Source organism: Oryzias latipes, chromosome 13, assembly GCF_053564925.1.
Source record: "Oryzias latipes strain Hd-rR chromosome 13, Olatipes_Hd-rR_3.1".
NCBI lineage: Eukaryota > Metazoa > Chordata > Actinopteri > Beloniformes > Adrianichthyidae > Oryzias > Oryzias latipes.
This window is the reverse complement of record NC_136249.1, coordinates 29,730,292-29,756,961: the sequence shown is the minus strand read 5'-3', so window position 1 is coordinate 29,756,961 and position 26,670 is coordinate 29,730,292. Positions and strand designations below refer to the sequence as shown.

Sequence of the window (26,670 nt, the reverse complement as noted above, 5' to 3'; positions counted from 1 at the left end):
CACATTAGACAAACAGGGAGGGGCTTTTTTCTTGTTTTAGCACATGTACCTGCAGTTGGAAGAGGCTTGGTGGGAAATGTCCAAGTGGTGCAAATCTTGTGAGTCTTGCTCTTGGGCTTTTTGCTTCACAGCTCTATTCCCATATTTGAAAGGCTTGCTGTCATGGAATTCCAGCCGGGCACAAACTTCAAGTATTCTTTCCTCCTCCATGTCCAAATGTCAAACAGTTGGCACTTGTGTGAATTAAAGGGGACGCCATCCATACGTCACCAACAAATCCGAGTCCATGACTGGCATAGCCATGCGTTTTGTATATAAAGCCTAAAAATGGTGCTAAAAATGTGCGTGGCTACGCGTCAAAACGATAGTTTACATCACTTTTCATTGGAAGTGGCCACTCAACCGTGCGTTGCCAAGGGCGATGTGAACGTAGCTCAAGTCTCTATTTGCTTATTCTGCCACTAGGGGCTCTCTTGAGCAAGAGTTGTTGAAAGTCTAAAAATACCAACAATAACATTTTACTGAACACCCTTACTGTGGCTAGCTGCACCAACACAAGCTCATATTTGACATGATGCGTTGCTATAGCAACAAGGTGGTCAAGCTGTAAGTTTCAGGTCACCGTAAAGCCGTTCTGAGCTGCTAACAGACAATTTTCAAAGAGCTGAAGTCCGGATGACAGACATGTAGAAATGTTTTTATTTAATTTTTTATTTAACCTTTATTATGCTCACAGATGGAATCAGACTAGTTTTAGATCGAGTATTTGGCAAGAATTGGCCGGTCGTTCGACATTGATGTGAAAAACAAGCTAATTCCTGCTTTGGCTCATTTATTGCTGTGACTCTTAACTTTTGTCATTTGTTTAGAAAAACAAAACAATAATTACCCCAGGCGAGCTTTTTGCAAAATAGTGTTATTTCACTCAAATATCAAAGTATCCAGTGTCCAAACTAAAACAAAAATATCCAGGTTGTTTCATAAAGCAGCTTTGTGAAAGGTTGTTTTTTTCTTTGATTGATCATAGGTTTTTTTTTTTGCATTTTTATTACATTTGATTGCAAAACTCTTCCCAAACAAAAAACAAGAGGCAATTTCTGATTCTAAAATTGCCGAATTGGCCAACTTTTTACAACTTGCTTACATGTATGGCCTCAGAGTTTAGTGATGTCTTATCCTGGTGTGATACCAATGACTAGTAACAGACTTTAAATTGTCTCCTCAAAATCCATTTAGTAATACGATCACAAACACATAAAAAATATATATATCCAAGCTGTTTTTTTATGTATTTGCAAATCAATAAATAAAATAAAAAGATATGTATGGCTGCAGCCATGTGGTCTCTTCTCTTTAACTACCAAATTTGGGACTTTTAGAGCTCAACCGGGACCTTAATGAAAAAAGTCAATTTAGTTAGAAAACTAGGATTATGGCTTAATAATATGAGGTTCACGTCTCCTATTGTTGGACAGCAAAAAAACCTCCAATGACCTTATATTGTCAGGCTGTGAAAAACAAGTAAGTATGTGTGTGATGATTAACCCTGCTGAGAAAGGCGGTCTTAATGGCTTCCTGGAGCATGTTTAGTAAAGAAAAGATGAAGGATTCCACATTCTTACAGAGCATGCACGCTTCCTCTGCCATGACAAAAAAAAAGGACCGAACCATTAAAGCTGTCACGAGTGATTATTTCACCAGTGATGAATCCACTGATTATTTTTTACTGTTAGGGAATAATTTCTCTACTATTTCTTAATATTTGTCAATTAATCACTTGGTTAACTTGCCAATTTAGTCGCTCTGCTTTCTACGTTTTTGCAAGCGCACTTTTCAGATAATAATGAAATCCTTTTAGATCATATAGAAAACATTGTTTTTATTGTTTCAATAGCAGCAAATTATTAGGGTATAAATTGCTTGCTAAAAGCGACGTATAATTGTGGATCTTTCATGAATTTATAAGCTGAACCATTAAAACTGCTTCATAAAAGCTAAATACATTTCAGGAATGTAAGACTATATGAAAACTCAGATTTTTTTGGGATCTGTTGCCGAAAAATCAAGTATGAATATTTGTGATGCCCGAGATAACTGATTAAATAAAGAAATATTGAAGAGTATAGTAAAAAAAACAAAGAAAAACCACTTCAGGCAATCCAAGTATTTCCCTAAAATGCAGAATAATGTTGGATTTACTAAATAAACCTTTAAAGTAAAGCTAGCAAGTGTTTTCCGTGGATAAAAAAAACTGAGATCAAAGTTCAGTTTCCTGAAAGTTTTTTTTCTAAAAAACAGATTTCATTTCAAATATAGTCAACAATTTGAATAAAAGAAACATGGCGAATATGAAATTAAGAATATTGCGAAATCTCGTGATCATTTATGTGACGTCATGTGACTGTGTCATACTGGAACGTGTGGGCAAAATGTTCATCTGAAGAAAAATCAACTTGTAAAAACACAGTGAAGTTGCTCAAACTGCAGGGAACTTTTTCAGGATTTGTTGTAAAATGACTCAAAGAAACAGTGATGTTTATGTTCCATTGACTGCTGAAGTCAACCAGGAAGTTGACAGAAAACCTTTTAAGCGGTGCTGAAGCTAGACCATTTCATATGGATGAGCGGGAGGGGGGCAGAAGGCCTGGAAAGGACGGTAAATAAGAACAGCAGAGAAGACCATCGTAAATTAAATGATCAAAAATATGTGTTTCAAAATGTTTTGTTGTTATTAATATTAAAACAAGAGCTCTATTTGCTAAAGTGCCATTACTAATGCTTAAAGAAATTTGTATTGATGATCTTATTATTTTTCAAGAATTATATTTTTATTGACTCGGAAATTGGGGTGCAAGTGGGGGGGCAAAGCCCCAAAACATCACTGCTCTAGAGGAGATCTATGTGGAGGAATGGGCCAAAATACCAGCAACAGTTTGAAAATACCTTGTGAAGACTTACAGAAAAAAATTGACTGCTGTCTTTGACAACAAATGGTAAATAAAGTATTGACTTGAACTCTTGTTATTGACCAAATACTTATTTTCCACCCTAAATTACAAACAAATTCTTTCAAAATCAGACAATGTGGTTTTCTGGATTGCTTTTTGTTTCATTTTGTCTCTCATAGTTGAGGTTTACCTATGAGGAAAATTACAGACCTCTCTCATCTTTTTAAGGGGGAGAACTTTAACAATTGGTGGCTGACTACAAACTTTTTTGCCCCACCTCAAAATGTTGAATAGGAAGAATCGTAGTTTGATCTGGCAATCGTTGATCTTGATTTATGAATCGAATATATAACAACCCAGCTCCCTTCCAGCTCTAGAACTTGTTTGTAACACGCTACATGTTAGCCACGTTAGTCGTGTTAGCATCTTCACGATACCTGTCACTCCTAACTTTGTTCGCATTATGTGTAGAACCCGACGGATATCTAATGTTACTGTGACTACGCTAACTCCCAACCTCGTTAGTAACACAACAAAAACACTGTCTGACATGCTACGAGTCTTCACAGTTACACCTAACATTTTGATAGAGCACTATGTACCTCTCAGAAATCGCTTCACCATCAGTAAACACAACCAAGGCGCTCCGGATTATAAGCCATACTGTCATTTTTTAAAAGTAAATAAAGGCTTTTAAGTATACTTTATCTTGCGGAAAATACAGTAGTCTTTTTTATGTTTTTATGTGCTGGCTTGTATGCTAACAAATCTGCAATGATAATAGTAAATGTTTGAAACAGTTTTGGTTTTTTATTAGGGCGCCCACACTCAGGTCAACTCGTTCTCGACCTCCTTTGAACTCGCCGGCCCTTTAAATGAAATGTAAAAGTGCTATAATTGAGTTGCTTTCCATTCCAACCCTAAGGTAGCGTCTTTAACCTGCACGCCGCTATAATTAGGAGTGCGCCAAGTTAATTGTCAGTATGAACTACTGATCTCACCACGCCATCTGCCGCATCCAAAAAAATTAGACCAATAGGACGCCGGTGCTGAGGGAGCAACAGCTGCAGCAGCACTTGATGATCCTTTTTTTTTGTCTGATTGGATAATAAACTAAATTTAAGTATCATGAAAATAAGATTAAGGATAGTAAATAATGGAAGTGCTCAAATGCATGTGATCTACTTAAAAAAAGTCTATTTTTAAAGCCTGAATAGCAGCCGACTTACTACAGCTGACTTAAACTGCTATCTAAAATGATATCAGCAGGGAGACGATAAGAGAGGAGAGCAGATACCTGAACAGGCTAATGCTCTGTGGTTACACTGAGCAGACAAGAACACATCAAAGCCAGCTATGTCAGAATAATGAGAGCCACACCTGCAAATTATCATTTTGTTTCGGTCGTCTTTTAAAATCTGCTGCTTGCATTCTCTGCAGAGCTGAAAACAAAGAGCAGTCTGTTGCTGCGCCTTCAGGAAGAGAAATACTATCCTCTGTCTAGGAGGGGGGCCTGAGATGAGTTATTTCAACCTCAATTTCACTTCCAAAATAAGTCTTAATGTTTCAAACATCCAGACGAACTATCAGGTAGAAGATTTTATAGCATAAAAACACAGACTTTTAAAATAAACTTTATGCAATCTTAGTTTTTCCAAACCAAACAGCCTTAGAAACTCAAAATGTTCTCCAAAAACAAATACAATTTGAGTCCAATGATTCTCTTCACACCTCACAAAAAAAAGGCTTTATTTCTGTCATCATAAATCAGTATGCACATCAGACGTTACCAAAATGTGTCTAAAACTAAAAAGGCTTTTCCTTTCTGCAGTGCCCCCTGCTCCTGATAGTCATTTTAACCTCAGTCTCACTTCCTAAATAATTTGAACGATTCAAGCATCCAAAAGAACTATCAGGTGGAAGATTTCACAGCTTAAAAAGACAGACTTTCAAAATAAAGCTTCACATAATTTGAGATTTTACAAAGTAAACAGCCACAGAAACTCACAAAACGTTCTCAAAAAAAAAAAAGTTTATCATGGCTTTTGTTTGCATGGTTAACTAAAAAAAGAGGCCTTATTTTTTTTTATTAAAAACTAGTATGTACCTCAGAAGTTGCCAACATGTTTCCAAACCCACACGTGCTGTTTATTTCTGCAGTAAACTCTGCTCCTGGTAGCAGTCTGGGGCAAAAAAAAACAAGACAGAAGATTAAAAAAAAATGACTTGCTTGGGACTTATTTTAACCTCAATCTCACTTCTTAAGTTTGAATGACTCAAACATCCAGAGTAACTATTTGGTAAAAGATTTCATAGTTAAAAAAAAACAGACTTTCAAAATAAACTTGATTTCATCTTAGTTTTTTTTTTTAAACCACACAGCCTCAGAAACTCACAAAATGTTCTTAAAAGACAACATTTATCACCATTTTTGCTTATTTGTCATCATAAATCAGTTTGCACATCAGAAGTCACCAAAATGTGTTAAAAAAAAAGGGGGGGGGGGCGATGCCTGGCTTTCAGCTCCAATAAAGTGCTGCAATTGTGACAACTGCACATTAGCTTTAGGTAGCATAAATTGCAAAATGAAAGACTTCAGGCTTCAACTAAAAATAGTCTTGTGTGGAGTGTGTTGAACTCCGTGCTGCTGCAATATTTAAAAAAATAAAAGCTCTGAAAAGCTCTGCACACGACCACGTTGTCGGGTTTCGGAAAGACAGCTGCTGCACTTTGAGTTGCACATTTCTCCATCAAACGTTCCCCTCAGTCGCACAGATGATTAAGAACATTTCGCTGCAACTCTTTCTTGAAATACACATCACCCCCCCCACCCAGGGGAGGTCCACGGGGACAGAAGAATTTCATTGTTTCCTCTCAGTCCTCCTTCTGCCCTCCACCACAATCAGTTATGGAGCATAACAGGCTCCTCTTTCAGCATCTCCTGCGTCCGGCGCACAGACTAAGGTGAAAAGATGAGCAACAGATTTTTCATTTGGGGCTACAAAGGGTGGGCTGTTTGGCCACCTCGTTTCAAGCAGAGAAGCGAGCGCCGCTCCTCATCAGCACGACAAAGACAACTGTGAGAATGCGGCCTTGTTCCACAAAAGGTTAACCTCGAGGAGACCTTACAAGTCCAGACTCCCCATTTGATGGTTCCACCAAGCACTTGCTATAGACGACAGAGGGCCCCAGGATCCATTGGATTTAACCTCTGATATTGGAGGTCACGCACCCTGCGATGGCCAATGGCAGTACTTGTGTAAGTTCAACACCCTTCCTTTAAGCTCACGGCGGTATCTTAAAGGATGAGAAAATTCTGCCAAATCAAGGAAAAGTGGAGAAATATTCTGAAATCTCACCATTTTATATTTAGAGATCATGAGTGGCCAAATTGAAACACAAAATGTTTTTACCGTGAGGTCAGAATGGAGGTGTCAGACACTAGTAGGTCTTTGCACGTGCGCTTGTCCCACAACTTTCTCAGTCTGAGTGCAAAACTGATTTATCCTGTGCGCCGCCGGGCCCCAACAATGACTCCCAGGGGTCCGCCTCATGCTCCTCCGGTCTCAAACGCTTCAGAACTGCATTACACATTTGAGACGTTTTAATTATCCTCACTTAATTTGATTGGATGCATTCAGCCTCCGATCACATTTTCAAGCTTTTCCTTGTAACAGAATTAAAAAAAAAGATCAACAGATTTCCTTTAGGGATTTAGAACTCTTTCTTTTAAGTTGGTAAAACCCTGTTTTAAGGCAGTTCTGCTCATGAATTTTATTCGTGTTATTGTGATGCTGCAGTGAAACTATCAGCTATGCTGTTCGCTCTGTCCTGCTGCTTTCAGAAGGGCGCGCACGCGCGCACACACAGAAGCTTCTTATCACACAAAGTTGACCCAACTGTACAAAAATTACAGTACTGTTTTTTCAAACAAAGTGGAGGATTTGACTGTAATTAGCATATATGGTTTTTTCTGTATTCTGCAGGACAATAATGACGCAGAAAGACGAGCGCAGCCAACACCTTTTGATCCAACATCCTAAATCTGGTTTGTACGGTTTTTTGTTGTTGTTACTGGATGTACCCCCCCCCCCCCCCCTCCCCATGCGTGGACTTTCCGATCCCTCCACAGGCATGAACCCCCCAAGCGTGGAGTCGGTCTGAAGCAGAGGGACAGGTACCCACCGCGCGCCTCTTTTCCTCCCATCCGACCAAAAACGCACGATAAAAACCCGAGCCGTGCGTGCGTGCGTGCCGCGGCTCCCCGCATCCCAGCAGCCTCTTCTGCGTGAGAGCAGCTGACCAAAACACTCCCCGAAACGAGGCTTACCATTCTGGAGACGCGTCGGCTGGAGCGCAGCACGTCCGTTGACAATTCAGCCAAAGCGGTCTGGGGCAGCCCCCGAAAGCCCCCCAAAAAGCCGCCCTCGGTCTCCTTTTTGCCCCCCTCGCTTTGATAGTAACCAGAGCAGGCGAGCGTATTTCCACGGTGCACGACGCGGTGCAGAAAGCAGACCTCCTCCTCTTCCTCAGCGCTGCTGCTAGTGCTGCTGCTGCTTACGGCGCACTCACAGGCGCACACATGGAGGAGAACGGCAGTGGTCCAAGACGCCCGTGGACGCGCACGAGCCTAACGGAACACGTCAAAATCCTCCGGGAGGAGCGCGTGGAGATGGAGTGTCCGTCCACGCACAGACAGAGGCAGAAGAGAGAGCTGCGCGCTCACGCACCGCTTTACAACAACGAGAGGGGAGTGAGGATGGCTGAGAGAATGTGCGTGGTCGCCCCCTTCGGTAAAGACTCCTCCAAACCCCCTCCTTTTTAGAATGTATTTATTATTTCTTTTCATTCCTGGGAATAATAGTAAAAAAAAAAAAAAATCCGGCGGCGGATTAGAGTGCATGCGGAGACGTGATTGGACTTTTTTTTAACCTTTAAGGAAATGTTTCTATGTTTGAAATCTAAGGCAAGAACACAAACCAAAAAAGTAGCAAAAAACAAAAAGAAGGAATATAAACTAGAACATCGGGAGGAATATGTGTTTTTTCACATCCAGAATACTAGCAAACTAAAACTTATTTTTACACATTTTTTTTCTTATTCTTGGGTGTTATTATTCAGTCATTCCTGTCCACAGTAGCCTAATACAACTCATTATGGAAAAAACTCTTTAACAGAATCTCTTTACTACTTTAAAAAAAAAAAATCACATTAACACAAATAAATTAATCAAAGACCAGCTCTGATAACATTTGTCTTTTTGGTGTTTTTTACATGTTCTTGTGGCATTTTTCTTATGATGGAGGAAACTTATAAAGGAAATTAAGCCTAAACATGCATCTTTAAGTATTTTACTTATTCAAATCGTTGTGAATCAGGAGCAGATGAAAAAATGCAGTTCGCAAAATGACATATTTGTGATGTAGAAAATAAGCTGTTCTACATCTCTACATCATCATCAGCTCTACATCACATCATTCTGATGCATTCACTTGCAGACAAATAAAAACATGTACGTCTGAGCTGAGCTGAAATCTGGCTCAAAACTACACGGCTGAATAAAAGCTCCGACATTGCACGCCATTTTTGTTGCACCGCTTATGTAAGGTTGGGGGTGTGAGGAGATGTAAGCAAGCAGGAGAGCACATTTACACATGGGCGATAGGAAGTGAGGATGGGGTTGCTTTGCTCTGAACGTCCTGCCCAAATGCTCTTTAACATGGCTAGCATGTAGCGTGTTATAACCTCTAGTGTTATTGTGAACATAGTTAATAAAGTCTGACGTATGATGGACTTATCTCTGTCTCTTGTGTCTTGCTTAATGCGTCTTATAGTGTGATGCGCCTTATACAAAGGGAGTTCATTGACGGCGCACCCCATCAGATTCAGAATCAGAAGTACTGTATTGATTCCACACGTGGGAAATGTGTGCTTTACAGTAGCATTGTAATCTTAAGGGAAATAGAATAATGTAAAAAAAAATTGTAATATAAAAGTTGTAATAATTGGGAAAAAATTTATTAAAATTAGTCTTTTGAATTATTTTCTTGCAGTACTTATGTTGTGCCTTCAGTTACCTTTGGCTGGTCAAGCAGGATAGTAAAAATATAAATAATCTATAAAATCAGAACAATTAGTAAAATATATTTTTAGATATTAGGTTAAAAAAAAAAGGTTCCTCATAAGTATAAACTAAGGAGCAAATGTACTAACCTTCACCTGTTTGTGAATTCAATATTTCTGAAGAATTGGACCATTTTTTATGTAAACTTTAGGGCCCTTGGGCCAGAGGTTAAAACCCAGATCCCTTTTCCCTTTGTAGACGTGGGCGAACATTTGTTAGAATTGCGTTAGGTCAACGACCGCACCATCTGGCTTTTGTCCGGTTAGATTCTGACCAAATCCAGAGCTATATACTTATTAGCAACCTCTAGTTTCTCCCTCAGGCTTAAGAAAGCGCTGGTCAAGGGTTTCTGGCCCTGCAAGTGTGTTTGGTCTCCCAAAGAACAAGAGAGGGGCCATGTGTGGCCTTTAATTCACTGCATTGTCTGCAAAAAAAAAAAAAAAAAAAAAGCTAATCTTGGCTCGGCTCAGAGTCTCGCTGCTCATGAGTGAATGAGAGAAAAGTTAAATATGCTTTCAGATGTAACCCCCCCCCCCCCCCCCCCTCCAGCCTGGCCTGGTATTGTGGCTTGTGTCATTGTGGGAATGGGAGATTTGCCGTTGACCCAGGCAACAGGAGGAAAGGGGCCCATTTGAGTCGGAGAAAACTAGAGCCATTCAGGCTCGTGTTTGCAGGTGGCGGGCTGTAATTCAATGGTTATACACTAATTTCCGTGCCACCTCATGTGGGGAAAAAGAAACCCATGGCTGCAACTATCAATCTAAACTTGGCGTAATGTACAAACATGAAACCCACAAAGCTCTGGACCACAATCTTTCCTTCAAACTCCCAACAAACTGCAGTTTGCTGCTTGATCAGAACTAGGCATCCTTTCATGAACCTCTTTGAGATCATTTTAAAGTGATCTGGAGTTGATGCCCATTATTATGGAAACTAGGATTAAAATGTTTCTCCAGTGGTGGGAGATAATCACATCCAACTGCCTCTCTTACGGTTATTTTTGGGCCGTTCCACTTTGACTGCCAGCTCTGTCAAAGAAAAGCAGAATTCCTGCTTATCAGGCAGATTTTTTCAGCTCTCGAGTTCACCGTACCTGCCAGCAACAATGGACACCCGAGGAACAAAGAGGACTTTCCAGATGAAGAGGCAGTTTAGTTGATGGAAAAATTCCAAATGCATTGTTTAAATAAAAAAAAAATAGTTTCTTAAAGATAATTTGCTCAGTGCTGCATGGGTTTATCATCATATCATTAAAAAGAAAGGTCTGTCGTTATGGATTTTGTAGAAAATCGGCTTTTGATGCATCACACTATACAGCGTTCTCTCGTTTACCACGGGAGTTACGTTCTAAAAATATACAGCGATAGGTGAAATCCACTATGCACGATATTTAAAGTTTTAAGGCTGTAAAACTCCTCACTACACATTTTATACCCTTTTTATCAGACATGAACATTTTCATACTTTTCTCTTTTTTTAACTCTCAAAGTTTAAACTGTCACCAAAAAAATAGTCAAGTAGAACATTGTAATCAAAGAATTGTGGTTGTATTTACTGATGTTGTTTTTGAGAGGTACACAGTACTCTGTTAAATGTGTGGTTGGGTGTTGTAAATATGTTAACGTGCCTAACGTGTAGTGCTGTTGGACTGTGTTTTTTTGTTTTTACTTTATTACTATCACGGTTGGGAGTTAGTGTAGCCACAGTACATTTGTTTTAGCGGCATCAGTTGTTTTTTACAACTTGCAAGTCAGGTTGGTAGTTACAGGTATAGTTAATACTCTAACCGGCTAAGGTGTGGCAGTTTTCTTTTCTGTTTTACCTACAGTATTACTATCAAATTGGGCGTTAGCGCAGTCACAGGCTGGGTCTGAATTCCCACACTACTCCCTAATTACTAAAAAACTACACAGAGCAGGACTATGTAGTGCCCTGGATTTTAAAAACAATTCGGACACCATGCTCTCTACTTTTTTCTTTTTCTTTTCTAAATGGAGGACATGACTATCTATTTCACAAAGTTAAAATCGAATTGATATGAGCATTTTGTGACAATAATCTTTGAGTCCACTGTCTTCTGAAAATAAAGATGTTTATAGTTTATTGAAAAAATACGTTTATAAATTTTTTTGGTGAAAATTGTTCAAACGCAATGCATTGTGGTCTATATTCACCGATCTGGTGAGCGTCGATGCGCACTAGTTTTACGCAGAGACTTCTAGGAAATTTCCAGGACACTCAAACGCACTATATAGTGCACTATGTAGTGAGTAGGGAAGGAATTCGGACACAACCGCAGTAAATTTTGGTTTAGTTGTATCAGTGTTTTTTTTTCGTGTTGCAAACCAAAATGGGAGTTACGGGGATAGTGAATATTCTAACCAGCTACTGTGTAGCTATGCTGGATGGTGTTTAGTTTTTACCTACTACTAACAATGTTGGGAGGTAGTTTCAGTGGTATCGTTTTTTTTTTTTGTTTGTTTGTTTTTTTACGTGTTGCAAACAAAATTATGAGTTACAGGAATTGTGAATACGCGAACTGGCGAACTGGCTAACGTGTAGCGCGTCACAAACAAGTTACTACTATCAACACAGTTGATAAAGTCTAAACTCCTAAAAGACATCTTATGACACGTGTTCAAACATGGACCATTCACCTTTAATCAAGTGCGCCCTATAGTGCACAGTATGTATTTTAAATTGTGGATTATCTCGTGGCAAACATGTTTTCCTGAAACAGGTCCATCAACTACAATTACGCCACATGTGGACCTCATAACACGATTGCATGATTATTTTAATAACCAGTTCCACTAATGTGGCAATTAATACATATATGTTTAGCTTTAAGATTAAAGTTCAGAAAAACTTAGAAGATAAAATATTAAAAGCAGTTTCTAATGGTGTTCAGTTTTTTATAAGACACTTTTAACAAATTAGTAACTTTAACACATCTTCATTTATATGTTTTCTTGATTTTTTTCCCCCCAACACTTTGCACTCCTACAAATGAAACTAGAGCAGTAATATTAATTAAAAAGACTAGTTAAAAGGACTCATGTCCTCCATCAGTCAACCAAGTACTGCAGGCTAGTATGTTTTCTGTCAAGTGGAATCTGGTTTTTTATTTAAAAAAAAAATCTACTTTTAATGTCCCTGACAAGAAAAAGCTTCAGCAAAGAGAAGAAAAAGAAAAAAAACATGCATGAAATATACATAGGAGCATAGATCATTATGTAAGCACACATGCTGTATTGGGAGATAATGAAAAATATATATGTGCAATGTTGAGACACTATGGAATTGGTGCTCTTAGAAGTAAAGCTTTAAATTATGCAAAAGAGTGAAAGGCGCATCAACAAAGGTCCTCACGTGGCGGCTTTTCTTCTCGATCTCCACTCCAGATGGAGAAGCGAGTACCTGTTCACAGTGGCAGTAGTCACGCCACGTGATCGCACACGCTCCCATAATCGAGTTATTATTAGAAACGGCTGAACATATGGATGGAAACTGAACGCACGGAAAAAGAAAAGAAAAACCGCGCTTGTTAAAAACCTCTCCATGTGGACGCTGATGTTTTAAATGAAAACAACAAATTACTATCAACTGGATTTTAAACATAAAAATACTCATATATATATATATATATATAAATATATATATATATATATATATATATATATATATAAATATTTTTTTCCAGCCAAATTCATAGCAGTTTATTCTTTTTATATTTTACCGCCATTTCATTTAAGGTTTACAGCCTTGACTCAAATTATATGCCCCATAAAACTCTTAATTATGAAGTGCTTGGCAACCCCACACCGCCACTCCTGGCCATTTTTTTCCTCCTACTTTTCCTCTTTGAACCCATTCTGAACAGGATTTGTTTCTGTGATCAGAGGTCAGAAAGAAACATGCACACAGACGAGGCACAAACATGCCTCATATTTCATATTTAGAGGCACAAACATGCCTCTAAATATGAAATTTCCTGTTAAATTACTGTCAAAAATACATAACAGGCATATAGAATCCAAAGACATCATTACAACAAAGTGCTTGTGCGTACTGAGGCTCATTTATTAAGCTAAAATAGAACTTTTTAGAATGCGATTCCAAAACGGGGAAATTATCTTGTTACCATCGCTCTGCTGAAAAAAAACAATCAATAAACAGAAAATAATAACTGCGATCTTCAGCCACATTTTGTTGTTGCCAGAGGTGCTCATGACGTTGATCGCGAAGGATTTGACTGTAGATCGCAGGCCATCAAAAATAAATAAACAAAAAAATATATATTTATTTATTATTTTACATGTCACTTGATTGACAAGCAGAACAGCCAATTGAACATGCTCTGAGACATACGTCACTGCACATACGTGGTTAACTACACTGTAAGACTGAGCTGAACACTGAGTCTGCCCAGCTGCAGCGGGGGGGCCACTGTGGCCTGCAGGAGCGTTTACTGATGCCTGGCTGGCGTGCCGGAAGCGACACATCTTGTCCCCGACCGAGGGATCCGAGCTGCCTCCTGAGCCCTGCCTACAGGCCAGGAGCCTGCGCTGCGTGTTCTCTGTCGCCGCCGCACGGCCCAGCCAGACCCGCCACCATAGACCGTATTTCCAGTATAAGTCAAGTCTACACAACTTTGTCTATGAGAGTAAGTTTCTTTAGGTCAGTTATCTAAAGATAGCTCCTCCCTCCCCACCTCTCATTACCTGGACCAGGTGGGTTTTGAAAGCTGGCAGGAAGCTAGAAGCTGAGCGCGGAGCTGTGTTGGAAAGTGAATGCACACAGAGGGAAAGCAGCCGCACATAAAAGCATTCATATTTGCTGTTCTTGATATGCAAAACGCTGTCATCCACTCGCTGACTGTTGTCATGCAGCATCTTATCAAGCACGCACAGAAAAAATAAATAAATGTCTGTCGGAGAAAAGTCTCTTCAGTTCAAGCTTCCCATTTAAGTCGCTTTACGCGAAACGTCTCTTCAGAACAAAAAAATTCTGAGCTCATAAACAAAAGTCACATGTTTGCGATAAAAGGCTGTTTGTGTTTTTGTCATTCTCTAAATTCAAGTGACAAATCCTGCTGAGAGCCTTGCAGCAAAATAAGAAAAAGAAGAAAAAGTTTTGCATCAGAAGAACAAATTTCCCTGAATGAGTCTTTATATTCTCAGCAATTTTCTTAATAAAACTCTCCTTTTTATTATAAAGCGTTAGCTCATTTCTAACAGCTAAAAACTTCAGAGAAAAAGAGGAGAAGATAAGACGTAACTTATTACTGCTTCAACTCAATGAATAGAAATCCAAATGGCTTATAAATGAGATGGGGAGCCCAGAAAATTCTGTGTCAGACCCCAAACTCTGACGGTGAACAGAGCAGAAAACTTCTGCTCAGGCCATCACGCTCTTTCTCCCCAAATGACGTTCCTGTCCTCTGATATTTGATGAAGGAGAAGGGCCTAAGCACCAATATTTTGCTAATGAAGTGAGCGCCTCGGTGTATGCGGGGCATTTCTGTCCCCTCACAGTGCATCACTGTCAAAGCTGTGACGGCTGCTTTTACAGTTTGGGAGTCACAACTCTCATTACGGTGTAATTAACAGAACTCATCGTGACCGCAGTGTGAAAAAAAAAGGATTTGGAGTTCTTGGATTTGACTTATCTGACGTTTTATCAAGGACATGCAGAGAAAGGGACATGATTAACAAGGATGATCTGAACTTGGACCGGTAAAGTATCAATAGTAGGGGTGTGACGATTCATTTTAAAAACGATTTGATTTGATTTTTGTGGTTGGTACATTTTGAACGATCGGATTCACTGACCTAAAATGGATCCACGACATCTTTAGTCAAAACTTTAACCAGTGCGACTCAGAGAGAAATACCTGGCACTGAACAGTGCAGGTGAAGCAAGATAATCAAGAGTAGATTAAATATGTGTATAAACAAACAAGTAAACAAGAATGAGTGGCAATCCACATCTTAGTTTTAGTTTCCTAAAGTTCATCCCACTGTTGTTTTTCCACATCAATTGAATACAAAAGGAACATTGTTAAGACATTCTAGCTAAACTCAAAGTGAAAGTGGAATGATGGATTGATTAGTTTTTGTGATGCACTTGGTCATTTTTACGTTATTGTGAAATAAACCCACTGTGTCTCAATCCATTTGGTATTTTCCAATATTGATTTGATTGTCAATTTATCTAATTATGAAACTATTTTTTAATTGTATTGGTTGATTTGATTCTGCCTAAGACAGACCTATCTGGTTGGATAGTGATAGAAAAAGATTACCGTAATCGTAACACCCTAATAAATGGCTCTAAATAGAAGTTCAATAGTGCAGGCTGAAACGACCCAATTCTGATTTTTTTGCCCCTATGCGACCCGTATCTGATCTTTTCATGAGAGTCTGAATGACACAGATCCGATCTTTTCAAATGCGACCTCCGTCTGAACGGCCAGGCCACACGTATCCGACCCGTACGTCATTGAGACGCTACAAACGTCATCATTCTGCGTTGAAGTAGGCGGGAACGAGAACATAAACAACAATCATGGTGGACGATGCTGCTGAGACCAGTCAGTGGAAGGGAAGCGAAGTCACGATTGGATTAATATTCGGGGTGACTGCTCTGTTCAGGCCAAACTCCAGGGGTCTTAACGCAACTGGGCTTTTGAAAACATTTCCAGCGAAATGGCCGAGCGTGGGTACAGACGATCCTGGCTCCAATGCCAGCCGAAAATAAAAAGCCTCTGAACCAAATACAAAGAGGTTAAAGACCGGAACAAACGAAATGGAACACACGAAGTGGCCGTCAACGTATCACCTGTCCATTTTATGGAGAGCTGGACCGGATTTTGGGGGATAAGCCCAGCGTTGTTGACATCCATTGTTAACGTTAGCTACGTCCGCAAACAACGAGTAACGTCGTTCACCGTTGAGTACTCTTCTGCGCATGCGGGTCACTTCTGGGTCATTTCACGTTCACACAGGAGATCACAAAAGTTTGCATTTAATTGGAAATGGGAACAGCCTTGCAAAAACAATTGATTTTTTCAAAAATCGGAATTGAGCATTAAGCCCTGCAGTGTGAACGTAGCCTATGTAAGGTAAAAACAAATAAGCAGGGTGGTATTATATTTGAAATTTTCCACATTATAAGGCGCGCTTTAAAAACTTTTTTTAAACACAGTGCAAGTAGATTTCCTTTAGTTATGGTTACTGATGTTGAAGCCATTCTGAGAGGAAGTTACAAGTTGCAAAAAAGGTTGGGTGTTTTTGCAAAATCTGCTAATGCAGCCAACGTGTCGCAGGGTTAAACTGCTTTCTTTTTCTATCGTGTTGCAGACAAGGCTAGTAGGTACAGGTATTGTGAATACACTAAGCTTCAAATGTCGCAAACGTGTAGCGTGTTACAAACAAGTTCTACAGTTACTGTAAACCCAGTTAATAAATTCTGAATGACTGGCGGAGTTTTGACGGACTCATGTCTCGTTTTGTGCGTCTAGTTTGTTTATTTCTTGTTTTTGTCTTCTTTAGTTTATTCTTTGTTTTTATTGCTCAGAATAAACCATTTAATCATTTCCAATAGAAAGTCAGAACGTTGCAGAATTTTTTTTTTTTTTTTTGCCCACAGTGGATTTCCTTATCCTGTATCCCCTGAGCTAGCTGACCTGTGGTTCAAAATATATATAGTAAATCAGCTTTTTTTTTCTGTTGAGAAGCATAAAGAAAATAGCCACAAAAAACAAAAACAGTTTTTGTGCAACACAAAGGGTTCCAATTATCTAATCCTTTACAAAATAATTAATTAAACTAAACGCATTTTATAGCATTGTAATCTGTGCGCTAGATTGGGGGGGGGGGCAAAAATCAACATACGGTTGTGTGACAGGAACAGCTTCTTTGCACAAATCATGCACTGAAAGTGCATGTTTGCTTCTTAAAATGTAAATTGTTTAGCCTTTTTTTTCTTGCCTTATAATCAAATTGCCTAAAATGCAATTATCAGAAGCGACAGTCATCTCAAATAACTTCAGAAACCACAAACCAGCAGCGGGGAGTGGAGTGATACTCACTGCAGCTCAGCAGTATCATCTCTGCAACAGCAGCTTTGCTCTGAATCCCCTTTTCCACCTCATTGGTCTTGATTTACCAGCACATTAAGATTGCTTAAGTTTAGTAAATTGCTATCATAGAAACTTCTAAGCTGTGTTAAACCCCCTTTTTTAACGACTTTCCCTTAAATTGGCTACTTAAGAGCAGCCTGGACTGCAGACTCTTAAGTCCTCTGAGCTGCTTTATCACCAGAAGACAACCTCCAGTATCTTCTATCTTCTTCATGGCTTCAAAAAGCAGATAACAGTGATCAGATGGATGCAAACGGACTCATGAAAATGCTGTCATCAGAAAATTTTGGTCTGTAAGGTAGCCAACTACATGATTCAGTTCAGAGAACAACTCCATCCATCCATCCTTCTTCTATACCTGCTAAATCCCATTTGGGGTTGCTGGAGCCTATGCCAACTACTGTAGGGATAAGGGCTATTATAGGGTCACTAAAAAGCTCAGATTAAAGATTTAGAGTCACTAATTGACCAACGAAGCAAGTTTTTGGACTGTGAGAAGAAACCGGAGTTGGCACGTGTGCACAGGAGAACATCGCATCTCTGGTGCCGGTGAACCCAAATCCACGAAATTCTACATCCTGCAAAAAATTGTAAAATTGATTGGATGCAGACCAATAGATGCCAGGAATGATCTGATTCTAATGAATAATGGCGTTGCTTTGATAACCTCGTTTTCACCCTTTAACATTCTTTTAACTAAAGTAACTCATCAAACCGTTGACGCAATGAACGTCATCCCGGCGGATTCTCAAGCGAATAAAAGCAGCTGATTGCACTAATATGCAATCTTTTACAGAAGTGAAGTAGCAAGCAAAGTAAACCAGACAATATTGTTGCAGAGAAAAGCGGCCTCTGCGATGATCGCATGAACAGTCGAAAAGTTAAGCTACGCTCACACAGAACTTGGGAAGGCGCCTGCAAAGGAAGAATTCAAATAAAAAGTTAAAGTAAACATGCATATTTGCACATTTCAGTCTTCCGTGGTCAAATCGTTCGCGTTCATGCTTAGCTACAATTTTAAGTCAGTTTTTGGGCTCTACATACAAACTCTGATCCAAACAATACCCCTTGAAGGTTAAACCAGTTGATCTGTGACCAATCAGGAACTCGGATTTGGTAGTAATGTTTGGGTAGCGTTCTTTTTAAGTACAGACTGTTGGAAAATTGATCATGGAGGAGAAATTAAAAAATTTGTGCCCAGCTGGAATTCCATGACCCCTAGTCTGTCATTTTTCAGAATAGAGCTGTGAACGATGAAGCCTGGAGCAGGATTCACAAGATTTCCACCACTTGGATATTTTGCACCAAGCCTCTTCCTCATGCTAGTATCGGATAGTGACAGTCCAGTTTGAACACCACATGCTAAATGTGCTCTACAGTGTGAACACAGTGTTCCAGTTGTGTTATTAATATATCCGGAGTAGAACGGTCATCCTGATGTCTACAAGCAGGCATATTGAGGGAATCAGCTCTAAGAGTTTGTTTGTTTTGTGAAAACGTTCTCTTCAAAATGGTGCAAAGTCGAGCCTCTACGCTCCCCTTTCTTTGTGGCGAAACTTTTACAGCAATTCTCGGGCTCGCCGGTTTGAAGAAACTTCCCTCCAACCGCAATAGGATCAAGGTTCAGAGCTGCTTCCACACGACTGATGAAAGATTAAAAAGGATTGTTGAGATTAAAGGCACATTTAGCTCCCCACCGAGGTCCAATTTCTTGTCCTCGTGCTGGCAGCAGGGCCGCCACCATGCAGATGAGAGGGGATCACCGCAGAGAATGACAATAAAGGGGAAATTCTCGGGGACATGGCAACCGAGAGGTGAGGGCAATCCTTTTTAATCGGACTGTTTTATCTAGCAAAGGGTGCCGCGTCAGCAGGGTGTATCAACGTGAAGGAAAAAGAACTCCGTGGTGCAACAAGGAAAAAAGAAGAAACATGCATCCGAACCTGCATGACTGTAATGCTGATTGAGTCATTATGTACTTGAAAGCTGCAGGAACCTTTTGACAGTTTTGTGACGGAAGACAAATTACCCCACGCAATAGTCAATTAGCATTCTTTTCTGTCCAGAATCTGCAATGCAAGGGCGTGCTTTTCGCCACAGCCTCGTCCTTCATGAATTAATTTCTTTTACTTCTGCATTATTAACCTGCCGCAACAATTTGCCTTACAGTGGAGAAGATAGTTTGCATATTTTCAACTAATGTATGTGCAAATTTGTCAGCTGTCAGGTCTGTTCTGCTGCAGGTCGTCTGCGCTGGAGCTCTGTAATTAGAGATAATGTTGCAAAATGAAGAGACTAAAGAAGTTTTTTATTTGTGTTTTTTTCAGGAAGCCGCAGTCATCCAGGCAGCAGCCCAACTTTAGCACCTTGAGGTGTCGACTGGTGTTTAGATTAATTGGATCGTAGCACGTCGTTAATGTTTTCATTTGCCTTGCGTGTTCGTGAGTAGGTTGTGCGCCTTGCTGAATGTGACGACTGGCCCGGCAGCTGGCTTACTCATCTGAAACGGCAACGCGGGGCGAGCGTTGTCCTTCAGACTCCGTCCTCTGTGTCTCCAGAGCCTCTGGAGGCATATGATTAGTGGTGACCACCAGCGATAAACGACTGCACGTCTGTCAAATGCCCTGACCGGGACGTCTTAATATGAGCTGAAGTGTGGTGTCAGAGGCTCGGGTCAATTTACCGTTTGAAGCAGTGCAGCGAGTCTTATCCTCAGCCAGCTCACCTATGCTGACAAGAAGCTGGATGGGACTCGAAGCAAAAAAAAAGAAAAATAGCTGAAACACTTTCAAAGACGCCTAGCTAATATGCTCAACACAACTGATGAATTACTGAGCAGCCTAAACCAGCAATCCAGGCTCACACACAATGTTTGTGCCACAACAAGTTCAATTGTCAAAGAGCCCCAACCTCAACTGCAAGAGCGAAATTGCCCTTGACCATGTCGTTTGAATATGAATGACATCAGATTTTTTTTATTTTTATTTTTTTTTTAACTTTTGCGTGAATCGCACTCTGAAGACCTCTCAAAGGCTTTTATCGCCCGACCAGCAGCGCCTGTGGTCTGACCTCATCAGCTACGCTGTCCGTCACAGACGGCTGAGTTACGATGGCGCAGAGACGGACCGAGCTGCTGGCTTGTAAATGAGAGCGGCGTGAAGACGAGTCCCCATGTGTGTCACGGACAGCCCATCATTACTTTAACGGGGGGTTGACTGGAGTCACAGCCCAACATATGGGTTAGGGTGCCTCCGACAGAACCCAATGCACGCGTGCATGGAGGCACCAAAACAACGTGTACCATGGATGTGTGTTAAACCATGTACAACAGCCCTATAGGCTGTTTTTACCTTTTCTCTTTGAATGCAAAGTTCAGAGTTTGATGATCTTGTGACACAAACAAAAGGTGTATCTAACAGCAACAAGAGACAAAAACTAGAGGAATCCAGCTAAAACAAAGACTTGATTACCATAATTCCCCCAAAAAAGGATGACATCACCGCAGTAGAAACCATTCCAAAAGGCAGAATGGGGCCAAAATCTCTTGTGGACTAAAAAAAATATTTCAAGATCCACTAACACAACAAAACAGGCATGTCCAATATATTCAAAAGATGTTTTATTACTATTATTATGGGATGGCCACAGGACCTACAGCTTGACAGCCATATTTTTGTCTGACTGATCTTCCCAAAATTTCACACACAGCCCCCCTCTTAAGCCTACAACCCACAACTTAAGTTTCGTTGACCTTTGACCTCGGGACGAGGCTGCCATCTCGAATTTCATGCCCCCCCCCCCCCCCCCCAAAAAAAAAAAAAGAAAAGAACATAAATAACAAATTTTAATTTCTTCCAGGGAAATCTTCGATCCATCACCTCCCAACTCTAGCATAATTGGGAAGCTAATTGGTCCCTGATCTTCGTTAGTTACAGTCCAAATACCGGAGCTACTCAAGGCTTTTCTCTCCTCCTGTTTTTGTTGCCTTTTTTGCACAACTTCAGAGTTTTTTTCTCAGCAGGCTGCAATAAACCCACTGCCTCTATCCTTTGCATAACACCTGCCCATCAGCTGGACAGGCTTCAAACGGAACACCGCTGGCTGCCCCGCTTGCTGCCATTTCTGATCAATCAGCCACTCAGTCGCAGCCATCCATCTCATACTGTATGTGGCAGCTTTCATACGATGACTGCAGAGACGAGCTCTGTTGAGGCGACGGATAACAATCAGTCACTTATTTTGTTGTGCTGATTTGCTGCTGCTCTACTCAACTCAATCCTGAGAGATCTGGACACTAAAAATACCTTTAGAAAGGTTCCCAAACTTACAAACTCCTTCGTCGCGGTGCTATAGGCTTAAAGTCCCACTCTTTTGATCTGTTTTCCATTTTCTAGGACATAGGTTGCCTCTGAGTTGTGGGCGGTACTGTTGGCGCCCCTTTTCCAATTCAATTCAGTTTTATTTATACAACCCGATATTTACAACAATAGTCGTCTCAATGGGCTTCGTGCTGGTAATTGTGTACAAAACATGAATCTAAAACATAAAGTCATAGAATTCAATAGCTGATTGCTAAACTAAACTTAACTGGGCATCCCTGCCCTTAGACCCTCCTTCACGGTAAGGAACATCTAAAAAAAAAACGGATTCCGGAAAAAAAGACGAAACCTCAAGGGTGCCCACATGACGGAGGGATCCTCCCCAGGACGGACAGGCAATGTACCAGAACAATTAGAGAAACTTATTTAACTCTACAACTATATGTTTGAATAGCTTCATCCAGATGAGTGGAGTCACCCATTATGAAGCTATCTGTTTACACCCCTTCCCACTAGCTTACAGCCTCTCACAACCCCAAACGAACATGACCGGACCATCAAGAATGATGAGCATTATTGGAGCTATCCAGGCGTACAGTTTTTAAGGCCAGATTTCAACTTGGACGAGGAAAAAACAACAGGCACACAAATCTTGTCGTTTACTAGTGAATGTCTTGGAATGGAGCAGGAATCTTGGGGCCCGCCCAACACATTTTTGACATCACAAATACACTATTGTCCCTTCTAATTCAAAACTACTTTATTGCAGAAATACGTAGAAATTCTATTTTGAGGTAAATTTTCTTTATATACTGTACTGTCTTCCATCGCCAGAAAAAAGCCACAAGAACATGTTGAAAACAGTAAAAACACAGTTTTCATTTAAGTCCTTTTTTTATACACTTTACTAGCTTCCTAATCCTTTCTGTGATCAGCGAAAAAGCATAAATTATTCATGTTCTTTTAAAGTAAACGCACCAAGCTGGACAAGCTGTTGTGATGAGAAGGTGATTAAAACCTCATGAACATAACTATGGCATGATTTCTTTTGGGTTTGTCTGTGGTGCTTTTGGGTGAAACTAAAACAGTTCAATCAGAACCTCATGAAGGCAGCTTCAGTCTGCTGCCTCACTGGTTCTGCATCCACCTCGCCTCTGCAAATGATTGGATTATTTCCGAACACTGCAGGAACGCCAGCGAAACACGCCGCCATCAATGATGATTTCACAGTTTAAGTGTTAGGCAAGGGGAAAGGGTTGAGTGGATCTTAAGCTTTCCCCAATTATGCGTTCTCTAACTTTGCATGTGCATTAAGTGGAGTAACTGAGCGATTTCACAAATTGTTCAGCTGAGAGACACTTTGCACCTCTCAGTGCAAAGTGTCTCATACAACAGCAGTGTTATGGTGCAGCGGCGGCCAATGGCGTGGCACTGAACCAGCACCACACATACCTGTACTTTAGAGCCCTAGACATGTAATCACCAGCTAAAATAGACAGAATATCAATGGCATTTTTTACTTTTATTAAAAAAAGATGCTTTTTAAATGAGTAGTTTTTAATCAAATCAAAGCTGTTGTTCAGTGGGTTTTATTGTTACATTCTCCTCCATCTCCTGCTTGTACTATGTTTTTCTTCAACAAACTTGAAGGTTTCACCATAGTTTGACATCTAACAGACTTCAAATGGGTTGGATGTTTCCTTTGTCCTCAAGAGAATCCACTCTAATGAAGCATTGCCTACATCTCCCACATCTCTGTAGCTGCTGGTTAGTTTCAGACAGGGTCACTTGCTCAGAGTACTCTGGGATGTTTTCTCATATTACAATGCCCAATACATCAGAAGGAATAGCTGTAGAGTCTTGTTTTACAAGCAGCCGGAGGTGGGTTACCTGAAGGTGGTGATCTGAAACTGCATCAGAAATGGATGATACTCTGAACCATGTCAATATAATGCATAAACCCATTTAAGAGAAATTTGTAAAAAAATATATAAGTATATTTATTTGAAGAAATATTCTCCTAGAATACCTAAAAGTTTCTCAATGGATGAATTCTTGCAAATTGTTGTTTTTGGATCTTACATTATCCTTCCCATGAAAACATTTTTTTGTGTGTTTTAAATATGTTCTTGTGGCATTTTTCTTATGATGGAGGACATACATAAAGAAAATTAATCTCAAAATTACATTTCTGGGTATTTCTTTCTTTAAATCGTTGTTAATCAGGAGCAATGAAAGAAATGTCGTTTGAAAAAGCGACGCAGCAATAAGCTCCCTGCTCCAGGCCCTCAGGGAGGGAAAGAGGGGCGGGGTTGCAGATGAATTTTATCATTTTATGTTGGAGTGTTTCTGATGCTTCTAGTGTTTTATCGTTATGTTTCCAAAATATTTGAAAAACATTCTCACAGAGCAATTTGGAAAATTACTAAACAAACGTAATGACAAGATTCCTTTTTTTTCATCCAAATTATCTAGGAACAATTTCTCTTCTCTAACCTTTACAATTATAAAACAATTTCCTGTTTGTTTTAAACACAGAGAAAGTTTTCAAAACGCTTCCTTCCAAAAAGTTGGCTTAATTCAAAATTGACAAGTAAGGAGTGAGTCTCCATCGACTTACTTCTTGCCTCCGGCTAAGATTGTGTGAGATGACCCAGCCTGTCATATGACCCCATCAAGACACCACCTGTGATTCTCCTCGGAGAGCACAGGTTCTGATAAATGAGTCTTAAGTGACGAGCAGCTGATGGAGTGGCTGGCAAAGGTCACGGAGCACGGGGAAGCTCCATTCCTCTCCCTCATTTCAATTAGGACCACTGCATCCTTGTGCAAATGCTTGATAACCTCGGGCCAAAGATCAGCCTAGTGGAACTGAAATCCATCATTTGGTTCAAACTCGGCCGTTCAGGAATCAGGAATCAGGGAATCAGGAAACTTTATTGTCATTTTATCATGATAAAACGAAATTAGGCTCTCTGGTCCCGGGCCAGCCGTTTACATTCAGACATAAATAATATATATCAATAATAATAATGTCAGTAAAATATCAGTCTGTTATGGTGTGGTTCCTGATGAGTATTGCACAGAAGTATTTTTCAAATTGCACAGTATTTTATGTTAAGTATTGCACAGCCCTGTGATATTGCACTTGGGAATTAGCTTCTTGTCCATAGAGGGGGGGGGGGGGGGGGGGGTGCAGTGATCAACCGGAGTTAAGCAGTCTGACTGCTTCAGGAAAGAAACTGTTCCTCAGTCTGGTGGTCCTGCTCTTTATGCTCCTCAGTCTCCTGCCTGAGGGGAGCAGGGAGAACAGAGGGTGTGAGGGGTGGGTGGGGTCTTTCAGGATGCGAGAGGCCCGTTTCCTGCATCTGGTCGTATAGATGTCAGTGGTGGACGGCAGGCTGCAGCCCACAGTCCTCTGTGCAGCTTTGGTCACTCGTTGCAGAGCTTTCCTCTCTGCCGCAGAGCAGCTGCCGTGCCACACCGTGATGCAGGAGGTCATGACGCTCTCCACCACACACCTGTAGAAGGAGGTCAGGACTGGGATCCCCATCCCAGCTCGCTTGAGCCTCCTCAGGAAATAAAGGCGCTGGTGTGCCTTCTTGACCAGGCAGGAGGTGTTGGTGCTCCAGGTGAGGTCGCTGGAGATGTGCACGCCCAGATACCTGAAGCTGGAAACCACTTCCACCGCGTCCCCTCCGATGTGAATGGGGGGAGGGGGGCATCTGTCCTTCCTAAAATCCACGATCATCTCCTTGGTCTTCTTCCCATTGATGCAGAGGTTGTTGTCTCTGCACCAGCTCTCCAGATGTTCCACCTCCTGCCTGTAGTCAGACTCATCGTTGTTGGAGATGCGTCCAACCACAGCTGTGTCATCCGCAAACTTCACGATCAGACAGCTGGGGTGACTCGCTGTGCAGTCGTGCGTCAGCAGGGTGAACAGGAGGGGGCTCAGCACACAGCCCTGGGGGGAGCCCGTGCTGAGGGTGATCGGGGAGGAGGAGACGTTGCGGATTTTTACAGACTGTGGTCTGTCTGTCAGGAAGTCCAAGACCCAGTTGCACAGAGTGGGGCTCAGTCCAAGTGTGTGTAGTTTCTGGGTGAGGGTCTGCGGGATGATGGTGTTAAAAGCTGATGTGAAGTCCACGAAGAGCAGTCGAACGTACGCGTTCTTGTTCTCTAGGTGGGTGAGGGTTGTGTGGACCACAGAGGAGATGGCGTCCTCTGTGGATCGGTTTGACCTGTATGCGTATTGGTGCAGGTCCTTGGTGATGTCGATGGATTCTGTGATGCGGGTCATAACCAGTTTTTCGAAACATTTCATGACTATCGGTGTCAGGGCAACCGGCCGATAGTCATTCAGACCTGTCACTGTGGGTGATTTGGGTATTGGAATGATGGTGGCGGTTTTCAGGCAGGTGGGGACCACTGCCTGCATCAGGGAGGTGTTGAAGATGTCTGTCAGCACCTCTGTGAGCTGGTGTGCACAGACCTTCAGCACCCGTCCAGGGATGTTGTCGGGTCCAGCAGCTTTGTGAGGGTTGATCCTCTGGAGGGTCCTCCTCACCTCAGCGGGCGTCACACTGAAAGGCTCTTCGCCAGGTGGGATGGTGAGTTTGGTGCTGGGAGGGGCGGTGTTGGAGTCCTCAAAGCGGGAGTAGAAGAGGTTGAGTGCGTCTGGTAGAGAGGGGTCCTCAGGACATTGTGCATCTCTGGTGTTGTAATCTGTGATGCACTTAATGCCCTTCCACATACTCCGAGGGTCATTCGACGTAAAGTGTCCCTGAATCCTCTGAGCATAGGCGGCCTTGGCCCTCCTCACCCCAGCATGCAGCTCCCTTCTTGCTGCTCTGAGTGCCACCTTGTCACCTGACTGGAACGCAGCATTCCTGTGTTTCAGCAGAGCCCGCACCTCTGCGTTCAGCCAGGGTTTCTGGTTGGGGTAGTCTGTTACAGTCCTGGTGCTGGTGACATCCTCCGTGCACTTACTGATGTACCCGAGGACTCCTGATGCATAATCCTCTAGGTCCACCTCCCCCTCATGCGAAGCTGCCTCCCTGAAGATCTGCCAGTCTGTGTGCTGGAAACAGTCTTGCAGAGCTGATGCAGCCTCACTAGGCCACACTGTGATGG

At 41.3% G+C, this 26,670-nt stretch overlaps 1 protein-coding gene across 21 annotated transcripts in view; it reads right to left on the bottom strand.

Moving 5' to 3' along the window:
- Positions 1–26,670, bottom strand: part of tenm4 (teneurin transmembrane protein 4) — a 249,886-nt gene that overhangs the window by 203,305 nt on the left and 19,911 nt on the right. For 18 of the 21 annotated variants that reach the window (XM_078929943.1, XM_078929946.1, XM_023962049.2 and 15 more), the window contains exon 1: positions 7,279–7,743. The exons of 1 other annotated variant lie outside the window; for it this stretch is intronic. The gene's annotated coding sequence lies outside the window, so the exon portion shown is untranslated. Of the gene's footprint in view, positions 1–5,055; positions 5,132–7,278; positions 7,744–26,670 lie in introns of those variants that run through there. 2 more of the 21 variants (XM_078929953.1, XM_078929944.1) reach the window with 2 other exon arrangements.